At 38.5% G+C, this 22,177-nt stretch overlaps 1 long non-coding RNA gene across 1 annotated transcript; it reads left to right on the forward strand.

The window, feature by feature from the left end:
• Nucleotides 1-1,375: 1,375 nt before the first annotated feature.
• LOC149747870 (uncharacterized) lies at nucleotides 1,376-21,460 on the forward strand. The gene is made up of 2 exons (XR_016395157.1): nucleotides 1,376-1,839; nucleotides 1,946-21,460. It is a non-coding gene; the product is annotated as an uncharacterized LOC149747870 (long non-coding RNA).
• The last annotated feature ends 717 nt before the right edge of the window (nucleotides 21,461-22,177 follow it).

Consider the following 22,177-nt stretch of genomic DNA (forward strand, 5'->3'; position numbering starts at 1 on the left):
CTTCAGACAGGCCGGAGTTAAAAGAGCCGCTGACTCAGGGGCTCTGGCTCACTCAGGCCGGGGGGAGGAAGGAGTACGGATGCGGGGAGAGCCTGCGGCGGCAGAGGCCGGTGTGACGTTGCACCAGCCTGAGGCGCGCCATGCGTTCTCGCGGGGAGATTGTCCCTGGATCACGGGACCCTGGCAGTGGCGGGCTGCACAGGCTCCCAGGAGGGGAGGTGTGGAGAGTAACCTGTGCTCGCACACAGGCTTCTTGGCGGCGGCAGCAGCAGCCTTAGCGTCTCCTGCCCATCTCAGGGGTCCGCGCTTTTAGCCGCTGCTCGCGCCCATCTATGGAGCTACTTTAAGCCGCGCTCTTAATCCCCTCTCCTCGCGCACCAGGAAACAAAGAGGGAAGAAAAAGTCTCTTGCCTCTTCGGCAGCTCCAGACTATTTCCCTGACTCCCTCCCGGCTAGTTGTGGCACACTAGCCCCCTTCAGGCTGTGTTCACGCATCCGACCCCAGTCCTCTACCTGGGATCCGACCTCCGAAGCCCAAGCCTCAGCTCCCAGCCCCCGCCCACCCCGGCGGGTGAGCAGACAAGCCTCTCGGGCTGGTGAGTGCTGGTCGGCACCGATCCTCTGTGTGGGGATCTCTCCGCCGTGCCCGCCGCATCCCTGTTGCTGTGCCCTCGTCGGTGGCTCCTAAGCTTTCCCCCTCCGCCACCTGCAGTCTCCGCCCGCGAAGTGGCTCCTAGTGTGTGGAAACCTTTCCTCCTTCATGGCTCCCTCCCACTGGTGCAGGTCCCGGCCCTATTCTTTTGTCTCTGTTTTTTTTCTGTTTTTCTTTTGCCCTACGCAGGTACCTGGGGAGTTTCTTGCCTTTTCGGAAGTCTGAGGTCTTCTGCCAGCGTTCTGTAGGTGTTCTGTAGGAGTTGTTCCACGTGTAGACGTACTTCTGATGTATTTGTGGGGAGGGAGGTGATCTCCGCGTCCTACTCTTCCACCATCTTGAAGCTCCTCCCCCACCTCTTTTTTTTTTTTTTTTTTTTTTTGCGGTATGCGGGCCTCTCACTGTTGTGGCCTCTCCCGTTGCGGAGCACAGGCTCCGGACGTGCAGGCTCAGCGGCCATGGCTCATAGGCCCGGCCGCTCCGCAGCATGTGGGATTTTCCCGAACCGGGGCACGAACCCATGTCCCCTGCATCGGCAGGCGGACTCTTAACCACTGCGCCACCAGGGAAGCCCCTCCCCCCCCACCTCTTTTTTTAAAAACCATCTTGAAGGCAACTGCTTCATAGCTTACACATTTTAATTAGTTTGAATTACAATTCTTCATGGTCAATTATTTCTGACTCAGTTGTTTACTTACTCTGAAAGTGACCCATGGAGTCTTGGTTGAGCTAAGATAGATATTCTGAAAAGCTTTGCTCTGAAAAGCTTTGCCTGATATTTGTTGGGGCACCTTACAATGAAGTTCTTTCTAAGACAGCATAATGACATCTAGATAAATAGTTCAATACATCTGAGGGCATTTTGAGTAACAATTTTTTACCTAAATGATCATTTACTATCTAGGTAACTTACTCTTTTTCCTGTAAGCATTACTCATAAGGTGTTCAGTTTTACATCATTTTTGAGAGGAAGCTAAGTATAATGAGTCATTGAGACTAAAGTTAATTTCACAGATTCATGCTTCAAGAATACAACGCTGAAAGAGGGAAGAGACCAGAGATAACAACAGCAGCAAGTAAGTCATTTAAGACTCCTTGTTTCTTTTTTATTTTAGAGATGAGAAGGAAGAAAAACTTTGAATAGGAAGAATCCAGAAAAGATGAAGGTCTATGGAAGAAAAGACAGGGTAAGAAAACGTTGAAAAATGAGAATAAATAAGTTTGTTTCAGTGGGAAGTAAAATCTGTAAGTTCTGATGGTATTCTGAATCTTTGATTCTGTTTTGTAATTTAGGTTAGTCCCTGAAGAGAAATACTTTTAAAAGAGCTCAGGATATTACTCCAACTCTGATTTCCCCAAAATAAAGAGAAAATTGGCTACTCTCCTATTAGAAGCTTAAAATACCTGGATATGCAGGATTATTCATTTCAGAGATTGTTCCAGAAGCCAAAACAAAAGATAAGTATCTGCACAGTGGGCTGGGACCCGTAGGGACTCCCTTCCTGCTTTCTACACAGCCATACATGAGAGTACTAAATATTCCCAATAGTAACAGCGCTTTTCTGTGGCCCTGATCTGTTATGGGAGTGTGGGAAGCAAGTTTTAGTCTGACTGAGATGAGTAGCAGCATTTAGGTCAGACAGATATCATTCGGGGGTCTGTGCTGTAAAAATGAGGATGTAGCACTCACTCAGTTTCCTCCAAGAGAGTCAACCGACCCAGGCTCAGAGGAGGCTCCCACGCTGCCCCACAAAAATGAGATAGTTCATCACTGTGGGAGTAGTCTCTGTCCTTTCAGTCACCACCAGGGGCGTGCTCCCAAGACACTGGCACCAGAGGGCAAAGGAGCTGACCACACTCCTAAGCCTTAGAGCCCTGCCGAGAGATGGTGGGCTGGTGGCGGTAATAACCACTTGGATGGAGTGGAGCCTTTATCTCTGAGATCCTTGAACACAACAGGAGCAGCTTAACCCGACTGATTAATAACAGAAAAGAAAGAGCACCAAGAAAGAGCACCATAAGACCAGATTCCATTCATGTTTCTTAGGATGAGCTTATTAAGTTGTATTATGTGGTTATACCAATACAGAGAGTACCATGTTTTTAAAATAGAGAGATATTTCACGTACCAAAAAATGTACCTGTAAGTGTACAATTGACTGGGGTTTTTAAAAGTATATCCACAAGGTTATGTAGTCATCACCATTATCTAGTTCCACAACATTTTTCTCACCCCACAAAGGAATCTCAGACCCATTAGTAGTCACTTCCTACTCTCTCCTCACCTCAGCCTCTGGCAACCACTAATCACCTTCCTGGCATTACGGCTATGCCTATTCTGGACAGTTCATATAAATAGAATCATAAAATATGTTACGGAACTTCCCTGGTGGTGCAGTGATTAAGAATCTGCCTGCCAATGCAGGGGACATGGGTTTGAGATATGTTGCGGAACTTCCCTGGTGGTGCAGTGATTAAGAATCTGCCTGCCAATGCAGGGGACACGGGTTTGACCCCTGGTCCAGGAAGACCCCACATGCCGCGGGAACAACTAAGCCAGAGCAGAGCCTGCACTCTAGAGCCCACAAGCCACAACTGCTAAGCCCGCGTGCCACAACTACTGAAGCCCACATGCCTAGAGCCCGTGCTCCACAACAAGAGAAGCCACTGCAATGAGAACCCCACACACCACAACAAAGAGTAGCCCCCACTCACTGCAACTAGAGAAAGCTGACACGCAGCAACAGACCCAATGCAGCCAAAAATAAATAAATAAATAAAATTAAAAAAAATATATATATGCATTTTGTGTCTGGCTTCTTTCACTGGGCATGTTTTCAAGGTTTGTCCATATTGTGACATAATGTATCAGTATTTCATTCTTTTTTATTGCTGAATAATATTCCACTGTATGGGTATACCACATTCTGTTTATACATTCATCAATTGCTGGATGTTTGGGCTGTTTCTACTTTTGGTTATTATGAATAGTGCTGCTATGAACACCGATTTACAAGCTTTTATGTGAATGTATGTTTTCAGTTTTCTTGAGTATATATTATAGCTAGAAATGGAACGTTGGGTCATATGGTAACTCTATGATTTAACTTCTTGAAGAAATGCCAAACTCTTTTCTAAAATGGCTCTACCATTTTACATTTTCATCAGTAACATTTGAGGGTTCCAATTTCTCCACATCCTCCAAAACTTGGTATTTTCCACTTTGATTATAGCTAGTCTAGTGGGTGTGAAGTGGTATCTCATAGTGGTTTTGATTTGCATTTCCCTAATGACTAATGATGCTGAGTATCATTTCATGTTCTTATTGGGCATTTGTATATTTTCTTTAGAGAAATATCTATTCAAATGCTTTGCCCATTTTTAAATTGAGTTATTTATCTTTTTTGTTGAATTATGAGAGTTCTTTGCATATTTTGAATAATAAATACTTGTCAGATATATGATTTACAAATATTTCCTGAATCTTTATGGGCTATCTTTATACTTTATTGATAGTGTCCTTTGATACACAAAACTTGTTAGTTTTGATGAAGTCCAATGTATCTATTTTTTCTTTGGTTGCCTGTGGTTTGAATGTTATAGCTAAGAAACCATTGCCAAATCCAAGGTCATGAAGATTTACCCTATGTTTTCTTTAAGACATTTTAGCATTTACATTTAGGTCTTAATTGATTTTGAGTTAATTATTGTATATGGTGTGAGGTAGGAGTCCAACTTCATTCTTTTGCATCTGGATATACAATGGTCTCAGCAACATTTGTAGAAAAGACTATTCTTTCCCCATTGAATGATCTTGGCATCTTTGTTGAAGATCAATTGACCATAAACGTATGGGCTTATTTCTGGACTCTCAATTCTTTTCCATTGGCTTATGCATCTATCCTTATAGCAGAAATGCACTGTCTTGACTATTGTAGCTTTGTAATAAGTTTAAAATCAGAAAGTATGAGTCTTCCAAATTTGTTTTTCTTTTCAAGGTTGTTTTGGCTATTCTGGATCCCTTGCATTTTCATATGAATTTTAGGATAAGTTTGTCAATCTCTTCCAAAAAGGTGGGTAGAATTTTGATAGAGATTCAATTGAATCTGTAGATCAATTTGGAGAGCAATGACTTGCTAAATTTATTTATTTATTCTAATAGTTTTTTAATGAATTCTTAAGACTTCATTATGGCTTTCTATATACATGATCACGTCATCTATAAATCAAAACTGTTTTACTTTTTCCCACTCTGGATGCCTTTTATTTCATTTTCTTTCCTAATTGCCCTGGCTAGAAACTTCAGTACAATGCTGAATACAAGTGGTGAGACCAAACATCTTTCTCTTGGGAAAGCATACAGTCTTTCCCCATTAAGTGTAAAGTTATCAGGTAGAGAAGTTTCTTTCTATTTCTAGATGTTGAATGTTTTCATTGTGAAGGTTGTTGAATTTTGTCAAGTACTTTTTCCTCATCTACTGAGATACTCATGTGGTTTTTGTCCTTTATTGTATCGATGTGATGTATTATATTACTTAATTTTTGAATGTGAAGCCAATCTTGCACTCCTGGGATAAATCTCAATTGGTCATTGTATTAGTTTGCTCAGGCTGTCATAACAAAACAACATGGACTGGGTGACTTAAACAACAGAAATGTATTTTCTCACAGTTCTGGAAGTATAAAATCAGAGTGCAAGCACAGTCAGGTTCTGGTGAGTTTTCTCTTCCTGGGTTCCAGATGGCCACTATCCCACTGTGTCCTTACATGGAGGAGAGAGAGGCAAAGTGATTCATCTCTCTCTTTTCACATTTTACTACAAACAGTCAGGAAGAACCAAGCCACTCCTTCAATATTTTGCTTAACCATATCCTCAGCTAAATATGCAGTTGTATCACTCTCCAGTTCTACCTTCCACAAAACACCAGAACACTGTTCTGCCAAGTTCTTTGCCACTTTATGAAAAGAATCACCTTTCCTTCAGTTTCTAATAACACGTTCCTCATTTCCATCTGAGTCCTCACCAGAATCACCTGTAACATCCATATTTCTACCATGCACCTCAAAACTTTTCTACTCTCTACCAATTTCCCAGTTCCAAAGCCATTTCCACATTTTCAGGTATTTTTTATAGCAGCACCTAACTCCTGGTACCAAAATTTGTCTTTGTTCGCTCAGGCTACCATAACAAAATACCACAGACTTAGTATCTTAAACAATAGAAATTTATTTCCTCACAGTTTCTGGAGGCTGGAAGTCTAAGATCACAGCTAGTGTTGAGAGGGGCCCAGAACAGGAGAAGGCTCTACAATAGGTCCAGGCTATAGGTACAAGCTGCTCTACCATAGGCCATATGATTCATGAGGCCCAATGGACCCTGAAAGGTCAGTGACAGATAGAGATGTAGTTTGGGGCCTCTGGCAGGACCTTTGGGTAATTGAAGTGCAGGCCCTTACCATTTGTGAGCAAAGCCCTGACATCCTCTGCAGATAACAGCTCTCCTTTTGAGAAGCAGCTCTTGGCCTGCTACTTGGCCTTAGTAGAGACTGGATGCTTATACATGAGCCACAAAGTTACCATGTGAGCTAGGCTGCCCATGAGGAACTGGATATTATCTGACCCACCAAGCCATGAAGTTGGGCATGCACAGCAGCATTCCATCATCAAATGGAAGAGGTATATATATGATTGAGCCTGAGCAGGCCTTGAAGGCACAAACAAGTTACATCAATAAGTGGCCCAAATGCCCATGCTGCCCACTCCTCCTATAATGCCTTCTCTCTCCCAGCCTATACCTAGGGCCTCATGGAGAGTTCCCTATGATCAGCTGAAAGAGGAAGAGACAACTTAGGCCTGGTTTACAGGTGGTTCCACACACTAAGCCGGTACCACCCAAGAGCAGACAGTTATACAGTTTTGCCCCTTTCTGGAACATCTCTGAAGGAGAGTGGTAAAGGGAAATCTTTCCAGTAGGCAGAACTTCAAGCAGTACACTCAATTACTCACTTTACCTGGAAGGGAAAATGGCCAGATGTGCAAATTTATACTGATTCATGGGTTGTGGCCAATGGTTTGGCTGGATAGTCAGGGACTTGGAAGGAACATAATTGGAAAAATTAGTGGCTAGGAAATTTATGGAAGAGGTATGTGGGTAGATCTCTCTCTCTCTCTCTCTAACTTTGGATTCCTGGACCCGTGAATTTTGGTTATGGGAGAAATATCGCCGTATATTTGTAGGTGATTCAGACTAGTTACTGCCTTTTGGAGAACTTTACCTTAGCCCTGCAAGGTATTAGGTTGGCTAAAAAGTTCATTCAGGTTTTCCCATAACATCTTATGGAAAACCCGAACGAACTTTTTGGCCAACCCAATATTACCACCTAGCTTGTGTTGTAACCGAGTCTTCAAAAGGTGATTCCATTGCTCTGTCAAACCAGATGAGGAACATGGTAAGATTAGTGAGTTCCATGAGCATGGACCCATTTTCTGTGCAGTGAGTTCCTTGATCAGAAGCGATCCTGTGTGGAACACCATGACAGTGGGTAAGGCATTCTGTTAAGTCCACAGGTGGTAGTTTGGGCAGAAACTATTGTGTGCAGAGAAGGCAAATCCATGTGTCCGGAGTAAGTGTCTATTCCAATAAGAACAAAATGCTGCTCCTTCCATTGACTGAAGTGGTCTAATGTAATCAGCCTGCTACCAGGTGGCAGGCTGATCACCCCAAGCAGTGGTGCTGTACCAGGAATCATTGTCGGTCCCTGCTACTGGAAGACTGGGCCCTCGGCAGTGTCTGCAGCCAGGCTGGCCTTGGTGAGTGGAAGTCCACGTTGCTGAGCCGTGTGCCACCACCATCCCTGGCACCAGGGCCACTTTGTTCATAAGCCCATTGGGCAATGACAGGGGTGGCTGGGGAAAGAGGCTGACTGGTATCCACAGAATGGGTCACCTCATCAATATGATTATTAAAATTCTCCTCTGCTGAGGTCACTCTTTGGTGAGCATTCACAGGAGACAAATACCTTCACATTATTTGGCCCATTCTGTTTCTCTGGAGAACCCTGACTAATTCAGTCATGGTACAGGATTCTTTTTACAGATTGCCAGATTCATTCAACTTGCTAATATTCTGCTGAGGATTTTTGTATCTATACTCATAAGAGATATTATTCTGTAGTTTTCTTGTGATGACTGTGTCTGGTTTTGGTATCAGGATAATACTGGCTTCTAAAATGAGTTGAGAAGTGTTGCCTTTTCTTCCATTTTTTGAGAAAAGTTATTGAATAATTAATATTAATTTTTAATTAATACTCTTTTTGTTTGATGATATTCACCAGTGAAGCCACCTGGTCCTGGGCCTTCTTCTATGGGATGTTTGTTGCTGTTGTTACTAATTCAATCTCTTTATTTGTCATGGGTCTATCTGAATTTTTTAGTTTTTCTTGAGTCAGTTTTGGTAGGTTGTGTCTTTCTAGAAAGTTGTTTATTTTACATAAAGTCATTTGCTGCACACAGTTGTTCATAGCATTCCCTTATAATTTCTTTTATTTCTGTAAGGTCAGTAGTGATGTCCCTTCTTTCATTTCTGATTTTAGTAACTTGAGTCTTCCTCCTTTTCTCTTGGTCAGATTAGGTAGAGTTTTATTTTGTTGATCTTTTCAAAAACCCAACTTTTGATTTTATCTATTATTTTAATCCTTTCATTAATTTCTATTTCCTCTTGAGTCACTTTAGGTGACTTGTATCTCTCTAGGAATTTGTCTATCTCATCTAGGGTATCTAACCATACAATTGTTTATAGTATTCCTTTATATACTTTTAATTTCATTAAGTAGTAAGCTCCTCTCTTTCAGTCCTGATTTTCGTAATTTGAGTGTTCTTTTTTTTTTTTTTTGATCAATCTAGCTAAAGATTCATCAATTTTGCTGATCTTTTCAAATAACCAATTTTTGGTTTTATTAATTTTTCTTCTTTTTTCTGCTGGAGCCATATTTAAATTTGATTAAGTTCTCAATCTTCTGTTCTGTTCTGTCTTTCTCTGGGAGTAGTAGGGAGGCTGTGAACATTACCATATGGACTGCATCATCTGGGCTTTCTGGTACTCTGGCCTCTTGTTGGATTCAGCATCAGAAGCTGTGGGGAAGAGGGAGAGGTTGGGGAGTACTCTTGCCCACTCCCTTCTGCTTCAGGATCTCAGTTGTAGCAGTTGCTGCACACCTTTTGTCAGGATGTCCTTCTTCCCTGGCTCCAGTTCACATTAGATACTGGACACTATTTTCTCTCATTACTTCTTTAGACTTGGGATTGGTAAATGTTGCCCATTGTTGCTAGTCTCTGGCCCCCTTGTTTTTTCCATTAATGTTGCCTACACTTGTACTAAGTGTCCCTTTATTAAATTCTCATAAAAATCTTATCAAATTGTAACTTCTGTTTCCCTCTGGGACCCTGACTGACACAACCCACACTCATGGTCTGAAACACATAGTATAATCTGCTACAATATTTATCCTCTCAGCCAGCACCCTTACTTAGGAAATTATATATCTATATCTGTACCTAAATCTATATATACATATGTGCCTATCTATCTATATTCATCTATGCAACATTAGTAATAGACTAAATGCCCTAAATTCCCTAAATTGTGCTAGGGAACTTGATGACATATACAAAAGCATGTACTTTGATCCAACCTCAAGCCAGATACAAAAATAAAACTCAAAATGAATCACTGACCTATGTGTAAAACCTAAAACTATAAAACTTCTAGAAGAAAATTTTGGATAAAAAAGTTTGCAACCTTGGATTAGACAAAGAGTTAACAGTCATGAAACCAAAAGTATATTCCAGAAAAGAAAAAAAAATAGTGAATTGGAGTCCACTGAAATTAAGAACTTCTATGCTTTGAAAGGCACTATTAAAAGAATGAAGACACACACCACAGACTGGGAAAAAATATTTGTAAATCAACTAGCAAATGCCCTGAGGGGAAAAGAATCTTGGCTTTACACATGCTATTGCCTTATAACTGTTATTTTTAAAATTTGTCCTATTTTGTTTTTCAGCTTTATTGAATAGCATTATTGGTGTACAATAAACCAATTTGATGAGTTTTGACATATTTATACACCCATGATACCATCACCACAATCAAGATAAAGGACATTTCTATCACACTCAAGAATTTCCTCATTGCTTCCCTCACTAATCCTTTTCTACCATCTGTCCCCAAGCCACCACTGGTCTGATTTCTGTCACTACAGTTTATATTTTCTAGAATTTTATAAAAATGGAATTTTGCAATACGCTGTTTTGTGTCTGGCTTGGTTCACTGAGCATATTATTTTAAATTCATTCATGCTGTTGTGTATGTCAATAGTTCATTCCTTTTTATTAATGAGTAGCATTTCATTGTATAGCAATAACACAACTTGTTTATTCATTCACCTGCTGATGAACTTTTGGGTGGTTCTTGATTTTTGCTATTACAAATAAAGCTGCTATGAAGATTAATATACAAGTCATTCTTTTATATCTGTTGGGTCAATAATACCTAGGAGTGGGATGGTTGAATGTATTGTAGGTATATGTTTAACTTTTTAAGAAACTGTGAAAGTGTTTTTCAGAGTAGCTGTACCATTTTACATTTTTTCCAGCAGTGCATGAGAATTTCACTTGCTCTACATCCTCACCAGAACTTGGATATGGACAGCCTCCTGAATTTTATTCACTCTAGGGGGTATCTACCATTATCCCTTTGTTTAATTGACATTTCTCTACTGATTAATGATGTTGAGCATCTTTTCACGTGCTTATTTCCTATCTGTATAACTTCTTTGTTGAACTATCTGTTCAGATCTTTTGACCATTTAAAAAATTGGGTTGTCTTCCTATCAAATTGTAAGAATTCATTGTATATTCTAGATACAGGTTCTTTGTCAGATATGTATTTTGCTTTTCTATTTTTTTTTTCAACAGTGTGTTGCCTTTTCATTTCTGTAACAATGATTTTGAGGAGCAAACTTCAAAAAATTTTCAAGTTAAGTCTAATTTATATATTTATTTTTTTCACATCTTGCTTTTGGTGTAGTATTTAAGAAATCTTTGCCAATTTCCAAGTTACTATGATTTTCTCTTGTTTTTTTATAGAAGTTTTATAATTTGGGGTTTTACCTTTAAAATCCATTCTGAGTTCAGTTTTATATATATTATGTGTGAGGTAAGGCTACAGTTGATTTTTTACATATGATTAATTGTTCCAGTATCATTTGTTGAAAAGATTATTATTCTACTCTGAATTTCCTTGATATCTTTGCCAAAAATTATTTGATCATAGATGTGTGTGTTTCTTTCTAGACTCTCTTCTATTCCATTGATAAATATGCCTCTTTTTATGTCAAATCTTATTATCTCGATTCCTATGGCTTTGTAATAAGACCAAAATCAGCTAGTGTAAGTCTGCCAATATTGTTCTTCTTTTTCAAAGCTGTTTTGACAATTCTAAATACTTTATATTTTTCCATATAAATTTTAGAATCAATTTTTCAATTTCTACAAGTAAGTTTGATATGATTTTGATTGGGATTGTATTGAATCTATAGATTAATTTGAAAAGAAATGACATATTAACAGTATTGATATTTCCAATTCAGGAACATATTATATCTCTCTTATATTTAATTCTTCTTTAATTTTTTGTAGTAATGTTCTGTAGTTTTCAAGTTGTACACACTTTTGTCAAATTTATCCCTAAGTATTTTAAATATTTTGATGCAATTTCATGTGGTATTTTTCAAATTTTAAGTTGCTGATTGTTCATTGCTAGTATATAGACATATATATGTGTGTATTATATATATTCTTTTCTTTTTGTATATTGACCTTGTGTCTTGCAACCTTGAAAAACTCACTTACTAGTTCTAGTAGTCTTCTTGGTAGATTATTTAGGATTTTCTGTATAGATAATCATGTCCTTTATATAAAAGGGGAATTTTACTTCTTCCTTTCCAATCTGTATACTTTTTTGATTTTTTTTGTTATAATGCAGCAAAACACAAAATTTAAAGCCAAAACAAATATTATCAAAGAAAAAAAATGAAAATATATAAGGAAAAGTTGTTATAAAGAATAATCAATTATAGATACGGGATATGAAAATATATTGATTTTAATGTGCTTAATGGATTAGACGTGCAGCTGAGTGGTACTGAAGTATGAGTTAGGAATTTGGAAGGCCAAGGTAAAGGATATGTCAGATATCAGAGAAGAATAAAGAAAGTGAGAAAGGATAAGAAAAAAGTAAGGAATATGGAGATGAGAAGTTGAAGTATCAGCATTCATAAAATTGAAATTCCAAGAGGAAAAAAAGAGCAAAGTGATCAAAATATTTGAAGAAATAATGGCCCAGAATTTACTAAAATTAAAGAAATATATAATATCTGAGATTGCAAGGTCTCATAGAATAACAAGTATAGAAAAACAATAAGCTACACCTAGAAACATAAATAATAACATTTAAGAACATCAAAGAAAATAAAAATTCTAAAAGCTTCCAGAGAATAAAGGCTATCACCTACCTAAGAATCAAGAAGCAGATTAACATAAAACTTCTCAGTAGCATCCCTGGTTGCAAAGGACAGTGCAGAGACATTTTTTGGTGTTAAAAGAAAAAAAAAAACTGTGAAACTAGAATATTATAGTCAAATAAATTATTGTTTACTTACAAGAGCAAAATAAAGATTTTATTATAGTTATGAGACCCCAAATTGTTTATCACATAAAAACAGTCTGAAAACACATGTGAAGGATATATTTCAAGAAAAAGAGAACTAAATGCAAGGGGAAATTATATGATATGGGAAATAAGTCTGAGTAAATAACTGGTGTCTCTACATGCAATTACCAACATGTGCATGCACATACACACACACACACAAAACAGGAAAAATGAGTACATGATAATTGGAATAACAATCCAAACATTTCCAAAATGGTGGTTGGGAGATTGACTGGAATAGGGGCAAAAAAGGGAAAATAAGAGAAAGAGGAAAAACAAAACAAAAGTGTAGGTAATAAAAACATGAAATAAGATAGTATTAGTAAGTCCTATTAAAACTATGATTGTAATAAATGTAAATGATTTAAACTTTGCTAATAAAAGAAAGGATCTCAAACTGAATAAATGAGAATCAATAAAATTTTGGCTATTATACAGTGAAAAGAAAATGCTTCATAAAAGTAGAAAGTAAAGGGACAGGAAAAAATATACCCATTTCATACCCATCAGATTGGAGGAAATGGAAAATTCTGACAAAACAAAATGAAGGCAAAAATGTAAAGATAAGAATTATTATGCACAAAGACTAAGAGTGTAAGTTAATATTAGTATTTTGGAGAGCAATTTTGCAATATCTTACAAAGTTCCCAGGATCTAGCAATGCCACTACTTGGTAATATTGGTCAAGGTAAATATTGCTAGCTGCTTGATATGTATGGAATTGCGTCCCCCTCAAAATTTATATGTTGAAGTCCTAATCGTCAATACCTCAGAATGTAACTTTATTTGAAGAAAGGTTCTTTAAAGAAGTAATTTATGTTAAATGAGGCTGTATAGATCACTCTAATCCAATCTGACTAATGTCCTTGTAAGAAAAGGAAATTTAGACACACACTGAGAGATGCCAGGGATGTGCATGCACGGAGGAAAGGCCATATGAGGACACAGTGAGAAGGCAGCCATATACAAACCAAGGAGAAAGGTTTCAGAAAAAAAAAAACTTGTGCCAAACACCTTGATTTTGCACTTTTAGCCTCCAAAATTGTGGGAAAATAAGTTTCTGTTGTTCAAGCCACCCAGTCTGTGGGTTTTCTTGTTTTGTTTTGTTTTGTTTTTATGGCAGCCCTAGGAACTTAATACACTGGTGTAAAACAACCTCAAAACATCAGTAGCTGAACAGAACATTTTTTTCTGTGCTCACATAAATCCTAATCTAGTATTCAGGGATGGCCTTCCATCTGGTGATTTCAGGTCCCAAGGTGTTTCCCTCTGGTGGCACCACCATCACCCAGACTGTAGTTCTCCACTGCATCCTCTGTGTGTAACCAGAAAGCAGGAGAGGAGAGAGAAACACTGGAGGATCCTCTATGGGAAGCTTTCATGAGCCAGTACTGGAAACATCATGTATCATTTTTACCCACATTCTACTGGCCAGAAGCCAGTCATATAACATTCAGCTAACAACTGTAACAGAATCTGTGGAATGTATTCCAGCCACAGTGTGTACATAGGAAAAGAAAAGAAAACAGGAATTGTTTAGTACATAGCAGTCTCAGCCACATAGATAAATAACTTAGAGAATATCTCACACATTTGAACAAAGAAGTGTCAAAGGATGGTCAACATGGCATTGTCTGAAATAGCAAATGGGCAGAAAAATCTACATGTACAACACACAAAACTGGGTTTAAAAAAGAGACTTCTTTAAAAGACCTCAAAAGCACAAACCATAAGGCAATAAGTTAATGGATTTAACTGTTAAAACACCAATGATGACATCAAGAGAAGAGTCACAGCCTGGGAGAAGATATTTGCAACATCTAAACTTAAGAACATATCTGAATGCAAAAGAAGGTCCTATTAATTATTAACTCAGGACAATGGGCATAAATCTGGCATATAGTCACCTTATCTAAAACCAACAAGGTATTCGTCACTCAAATACTCACACAACCCCTACAAATCAATAAGAAAATATGGGAAACCTAACAGGAAAGAGGGGGGAAGAGAGAAGGATTGGCAGTTCACAGAAAGAAAAATTGAGTGGCTAGTGCATATACAAGTAGTTTTTCAATGTTAATAGTAATAAGATAAATGCAAAAGAGATAATAACTTGTATCCATCAGATTTGCAAAAATCACAAAGTCAGATAATATCAAGTGTTCATTGGGATGCAGGGAAATGAGAGCCCTCATGCACTTTTGGTAGGTGCCATTCTGAAGAGCAACATGGCCGTACTTTGTGAAGTTATGTATATATTTACCATATGACTCAGTCATTCCACTTCTGGGTATATGCTGTGAGTGGACATATGTGAGGCTGGCTGCTACATTAAGGGTTGGAGGCAACCCACGTGTTCATTACTAAGGGAATGGAGTAACTAAATATAACACATGCACACTGTCAGAATACCATGAAGTAATCAGAAGCAATGAAATTTACTAGATGAATACATACTGGGTTGGCCAAAAAGTTCGCTCGGGTTCTCCATAACATCTTATGGAAAAACCCAATCGAACTTTTTGGCCAACACAATATGTATATATTTTCACATGTATATGAAAAGATCTTAAAAACCTAATATGAATTTTAAAAGTAAATTAAAGATCATAGATATAGACAGCAAACTAGTCATTACCAGTAGGGAAAGGGAAGGGGAAAGGGTATGATAGGGGTAGAGGATTAAGAGGCACAAACCACTGTGTTTAAAATAAATAAGATGGGACTTCCCTGGTGGCGCAGTGAATGAGACTCCATGCTCCCAATGCAGGGGGCCCGGGTTTGATCCCTGGTCGGGGAACTAGATCGCACATGCATGCTGCAACTAAGAGTTGTTCACATGCCACAACTAAGAAGCCCACGTCCCACAACTAAGGGACCTGTGAACTGCAGCTAAGACCCAGTGAAACCAAATAATAAAAAATATTAAACATAAAATAAATAAGCTACAAGGATATATTGTACAGCACAGAGAATAGAGCCAATATTTTATAATAACTCTAAATGGAGTATAATATATAAAATTTTGAATCACTATGCTATACACCTGAAACTAATATAATATTGTAAATCAACTATACTTCAATTTAAAAAATGTAAATTAAAGAATGAAATTGATAGAACAAAGCCATTTATGCAAATGCAAAACACATGCATACACGCAATATTCTTAATGTCTATTGCACATCCAAAGACATATAAGTATTCAAGAGGGGCTGCTTGTGGAGGGGGAAATGAAGAAAGAAATCTTGGTTTGCAGGGGCCTTGATTGGACTGATGAGGGCGGTGGGTCTTGAACTGGTGAAATGACTAGCTAAGAAATGTGCACCTACAACTCCTCCCCCAAATACCCTCAATAAAGGGGAGGTGGTGGTGAGGCATGCAGGCACGAGGACAGGCAGACAGGTTGGCTAGAAGATAGGCAAGAAGCACAAAAGGGTCCCTCAAATTCTCGTCAATTCTTGTTACATTGGGATGGTTTGAAAACTTAAAAACCAAACTAACAGAACACTGTCCTGTGACACCATTGGTTTTGCAGGGTGTGAGAAACTTTGTAGGGTTTGGGGTGGGCTTTCTTTTTTATCGAGAAGCACATGGAATGGTTTGAAATTCTAAGCGTGGTTTGCCACAATGAATGCCCTATACTGTAATTAAACCATTGGCTTAGAGGCCTGTTTGCCCTGTTTAAAGTGCTTTGTGAAACTCAGCGCTTGCCTTTTGTTGTTGTTGAATCTTTCTGACAAGCAATTGGGAGAGAGGAAGTCTCTACACTTCCCTGCTCTGCATTTAGGCAAACGCTGTGTGCACTGTCAGTTAAAAAGCACCACCCTGCCATGCCTGTTTGACTTCAGTTACAAGTGTTGGCAGGAGATGTTCAAGGAGACAACAAGAGGTGTTTAGAATCTGCAGTCCTTTGAGATTCAAAATTATAAAGCAGCCACAGAAATGAGTCAGCCTATTAAGTTAGGCCATAACCACAGCTAGCTAGAGCACTCAGACTTCCAAAGTCATGAGAGGCACACAGGCCTTCACATGCTCCATTTCTTTTGTATCCTCACAATTCCTGGGGCCACATCCCTTCCACGAAGTTTCCTAAATGAATTTTGTTGATTAACCGCTAGACACACATACAGACACACACCCCTGAATCTCAATTCTGTGCAAACGTTATAATGTTCTCAGAGTCCTAAAATTGTTAGAATTAGTTCTGTGTTTTACTGGGCAGAAAACAGTCTGTGGAAGATAGAACCTGATAGACACTTTGAATGATGCAAACTTCCACAAAGTGATAGAGGGCTGAGTGAAACCAAAGGAACTAATTAAAGGGCAGTCGTAATTTAAAAAAAAAAGCAAACTCATGAGTAGCAAGGGAAAATGCAAAACTATCAGAACTAAGTGATTTAAAATATCACAGCAAGAGATAGTGGCTAGTGAAACATGAGGAGTGAAGTGGCAGGAAGTTCAACTTTCAACTGTGTTTTAATATGCTCTTCTGGCCCTGTTTACACCTCTACTACAGTATTTCTCTGCTCCCCCTTGTAGTAAAACTCCTCCAAAGAATTGTCTCTACTCCCTGTCCTGACATCCTCATTGCCCACCCTCTCTTGAAAACACTCACATCAAACTTTTGTTCTCACCAGTCCATGCCATCGCTCTTCGTTATGTCAATGAGTTCCATGTTGCCAAATGGAGTACTCAACTCCAAGTCCTCTCCTTAACTGCCTTCTCAGCGGCATTTGCTTGCTCCTCTGCTTGAAACTGCCTTGAACCATTTTTTAAAATGTCTACTTTCAAATACTTTTAGACTCACACAGAAGTTGCAAAAATAGTTCAGAGTTCCTGTGCACCCTTCACTCAGCTTCCTCTAATAATAGCACCTTTCATAACCATGGTGCAAGTGTGCTTGAAACTTTAAAACCTGCTCTTTCATTCTTTTGACCTTCTCCTCACTTGGCTTCCATTTCCACCATCCTCCTGGTTTTTCTTCTCCTCTCAGTCTTTTGGGTGGAGACCCCTCCTCTTCCCTATTTCTAAAAGTTGGCATGCCCCGGGGCTCAATCATCATACCTCTTTTTCATCCAAATTCACATCTCACATGACTTTGTCTAGTCCTATAGTTTCAGATAGCATGTATGTGAAGAAATTCCCAGATTACCATCTCCAGTGTTGAACCCTGCATTGAATTTCTAGCTTCCATATCAAACTGCTTCCATATCAAACTGTCATAACTGAGCTCATTCAAGCCCTGCCATCCAACACTTTCTCCCACATTACCTTTCTCAGAAAGTGGTTCCAGCATTCAGCCATGCACTTAGGCTGGACACTGGAATTGTCTTGGACTGTTCTCTTTCTCTCATATAACTACATTCAATCTAATAGCATACTGAGTTGGCTCTAACCTTCAAAATATGACCTATGTCTGAGCAGTGCTCACCACCTCTTGTCTCTACCATCCTAGGCCAAAGCACCTTCATCTTTGTCCTAGATTATTGCAATAACCTCCCAACTGGTCTCCAGACTCCCACTCAGGCTCCCTAAAGTTGATTTTCCATATGGCAGTCAGGGATTCTTTTAAAATGCAAATTAAGTCATGGCAGTGTCTTTCCATAGATATAAAACCATTGTTTCCATAGAATACAGTCCATGGCACTTGCCATGCCCTAAAAGACCCTATAAAATCCCCCACCGTCCTCTCCCACAAACTCTCCAACCACATTTGCTTCCTTAGTTTGTGCAGCCTCCTGGCTATTCCCAGAACACCTAAGCATGTTCCTACAGTGGGCATTTGCTCTTAAGACTTCTCTCTGCCAGGAACACATTTCCCCAGCTATTCCCATTTAGGATTCTGCTCATTCCCTCAGAGAAACCTTCTCTGACCACCTTATCTGAGGCAGTACTCCCTCACCCATAGCTCTATCCCTATTCAGGCTTATTGTTCCTAATAAGAATCTGACAACTGGCTGGTTGGTTGGTTGGTTGGTTGTCTGTCTATCTATCTATCTTCCACACTAGAATATAAACTCCGGGAGAACCAGGACTTTGTCTGATTTTGGTTCACTCCTGATTCTCTGCATGACACACAGTAGGCACCCAATAAATATTTGTTGAATAAATAAATAAGCAAAGGAACAGTAAAGAACTGTACATAGAAATGTTCTCAGAAAACATAAAATATTTTGATTGGAAATGATAAAATTTGAAATCCAGGTTAAAAATATAACATTTCTACAAGGTTGAAATTTCTGTCACTTATGATGAAATCATTGTCTTTAGTCATTTCAGCCTTACTGCATAGCAAATGTCATTGATTATAAATACCCTGAATTATCCATGGGTAATTATGAGTATGTTATGTCAAATATTTCAAATGTAAAACCATTTGAGTTGGTTTACCTCAAAGAATTTGCAAGCAACTTGAAGTGATATATGAGGTCCACCAACTCCCCACTATGTAAACGAAAGAAACATGGTAAATGGTTTAATCTCTGTCCACATGACCTCCCTCCTGGGTCACTGCTCTAACAATAAATAGACTCACTTGAACAATAAAGGTGTGAGAGTTTTAAATCATATCCTTGGTTAGTTTAATGATGTTATAAATATTTTCTTCTTTTTTATTTTTTATTTTTTGCAGTATGCGGGCCTCTCACTGTTGTGACCTCTCCCGTTGCGGAGCACAGGCTCCAGATGCGCAAGCTCAACGGCCACGGCTCACGGGCCCAGCCGCTCCGCGGCACGTGGGATCTTCCTGGACCGGGGCACGAACCCGTGTCCCCTGCATCGGCTGGCGGACTCTCAACCACTGCGCCACCAGGGAAGCCCAATATTTTCTTCTTTTATCTTTAAAGGTATGTACACATGAATTACAGATATAGACTACATTCTTATTATCTGTATTCCTCATTCTCCCTGAGGCAGTGTTCTATCCTTATGTAATTCTTATTTTTTTTTGAAAATGTCTTTATTTTGCATTTATTCTTTTTTTTTTAGCTAAATTGGTTCTTTGTTGCTGTGCACAGGCTTTCTCTAGTTGTGGTGAGTGGGGGTTGCTCTTCGTTGCAGTGCGTGGGCTTCTCATTGTGGCGGCTTCTCTTGTTGTGGAGCACGGGCTCTAGGCGTGCAGGATTCAGTAGTTGTGGTGCGTGGGCTCAGTAGCTGTGGCTCGCAGGTGTATTTGCTTCGTGGCATGTGGGATCTTCCCAGACCAGGGATGGAACCCGTGTTCCCTGCATTGGCAGGTGGATTCTTAATCATTGTGCCACCAGGGAAGTCCCTATCCTTACGTAATTCTTAAAGATAAAAGCCAATGACAGGTATATCCAAAACCAAAATATGATCTCCCTATCCTTTCTCATTATCACTTGGTAAATCAGTGCTATGTTATAACCTCTGAGAATGTGGGTCTAAATTATAATAGTATTGGGGGGCAAAATGGGCTGAGCTCCTTTTATCAATGTTCTATGGTGAAAAAATTTACAGATGCTCAAGGAAAGAAAATGTGGTCCTACGATCTCACAGCCAGAAAGTATAAAGGATGAGAACAAACAGCTTTCAGCAGGCAAGAACTCAAAAGGAATATTTTTCCCATGAGCCCTTTATGAGGATACTATTAGAGACGAACTATAACCAACCAAAGGATGACCAGGAAAACTATGACAGTTGGACAGGAAACAAACATTTAATATATTTAACGGGTAGAAAATGGAATGGAAATATTTTGATAAAATAGAAATGATACCCAAAAAAATTGTGAGAGGCAAAAGAAAAGAAAGAGAGAAAATTGTTATAAAGGTAATCAGTGGAAAAGAAAAATACAAACCTTCCTGAATAACTATACCTACATACATAAAGCAAAGAAAATAAACTACATAGTTAAATTTGTTTAGTTGTAAAAAATAAAAAGTGTAAAATAGCATGACAGATCTAAGATCATATTTATCTGTCATAATGATAACTATAAATGAATTTAATACACCTATTGTATTAGAGTCTAAGCTGTTACATCAAAGAGAATCCAAACCATAGTGGACTGAATAAAGTAAATTTTTCCTTCTTGTAAAACTTTCCAGAAATAAACATTCCAGGGTTGCTGGGAAACTCTATTCCATAAGGCAATCCAGGGACTCAGGTTCTGTCTACCTTGTAGCCGGGACATTTGTAGTATGTTGTCCTCACCAGCATTATCTAGGCTGGTTTATTATCCTCATAACCCCAAGAAAGGGGACAAAGGAAGGCCAGAACAAGTGGCTTCCTCTTTAGAAATAAAGTTGCACAATTTCCTTCCACTCATATACTTAGTCACATGGCCAAGTTTAACTGCAAGGGAGACTGTAAAATAGTGCTGGAATTCAATTCTGGCATTTCATAGAAATTTTATGTTTTTCTGAATCACAATCCAAGAAAATTTGTCAAGAACTCAGGAAAAAGGAGGAAAATGCTAATTTTTCTTGCAGGAATCAAAATCTTGCAAGATGGAGCTATTACTAATTTGAAAGAATCTACTCACATACAGTTAAAAACATAACAGGAAATGCTGACTTGTGGATTTGAAGGTTTAGGTAGACATTCCCAGGGAATCAGGACATGGGTACATATGAGGGAAGCAGTTGTAATCTAATCAGTCAGTCTTGTTTTTAGCTGTTGCTGTGTTCTGAAGAGGAGAGAGCGAGAGAGAGAGCAAAAGATGGAGACAGAGATACATAGATAGGGAAACTAAGGCTGGAGAAAGAATCATCCAAAAGGATTGAAGGAACCATTCCTTGAAGCTCACACAAGACCAAGAAGAGTTTCTGTTCTAATTATCCAGAGTGATAAACTACATAATTCAAAGGGCTTCAGGTAAAGTACTCAGAAGGCTATTGCCTTAATACTGCAGAAAAATTAGCCCTGAAATAAATGCTGCTCTGGCCCTGTCTAACAAAGCTTAAAAGCCAGGTTCCCAAAATATACAGACTGTTTCTAGGTAATTTAACTGTGTTCCAGAAGAAAGCTCAAGAATATTTATATAAATATAACAGTATCAAGCACATAACAAAGTAACATTCACAATGCATAACATGTGATCAATAATCACCAGGCATACAAAGAAGAAGGAAAGTATGATTCATAAAGATGAGAAAAGCAAATCAATTGAAACTAACCCAGAAATGATACAGGTAATAAAATTAGTAGATAAGGACATTAAAACAATTACTATGTATTATTCATTTTCTTCAATAAGCTAGAGAAAAGATTGAGAGTTAAGTAGAAACATGGGAGACACGGAAGAGATCAAATCAAACTTCTAAAAATGGAAAATATATTTCTGAGATGAAAACTATACTGGATGAGATTAACAGCAGATTAGACCAGAAGAAAGAAATGATTAGTGAACTTGAAGATATAAATATAAAAATTATCCAAAATTAAACATCAAAAGAAAAACTCTGAAAAAATAAAAGTAACAGAGCATCCACCAATATACATAATACATCTCTATCCCAAATAGAGATGAACAGGAAACTAGTAACAAGAATTTGAATAAATAATGGTTGAACTTTTCAAAATTTGATGAATCTATAAACACACAGATCCAATATTCCCCAAAATGCAAGAAACATGAATAAAGCTATGAAGAACATCACAATCAAATTGCTTAGAACCAGTGAAAAAGAGAAACTTAAAAGCAGTCAGGGAAAAAAGACAAGCAGTCTTCTTGTAAGAAACAATGCAAGCCAGAAGATAGTAGAGCAATATATTTAAAGTACTGAAAG

This window comes from Delphinapterus leucas, chromosome 12 (assembly GCF_059928025.1).
Source record: "Delphinapterus leucas isolate spDelLeu-1000000601 "Yukka" chromosome 12, BTC_Dleu_Yukka2, whole genome shotgun sequence".
NCBI classification, from domain to species: Eukaryota; Metazoa; Chordata; class Mammalia; order Artiodactyla; family Monodontidae; genus Delphinapterus; species Delphinapterus leucas.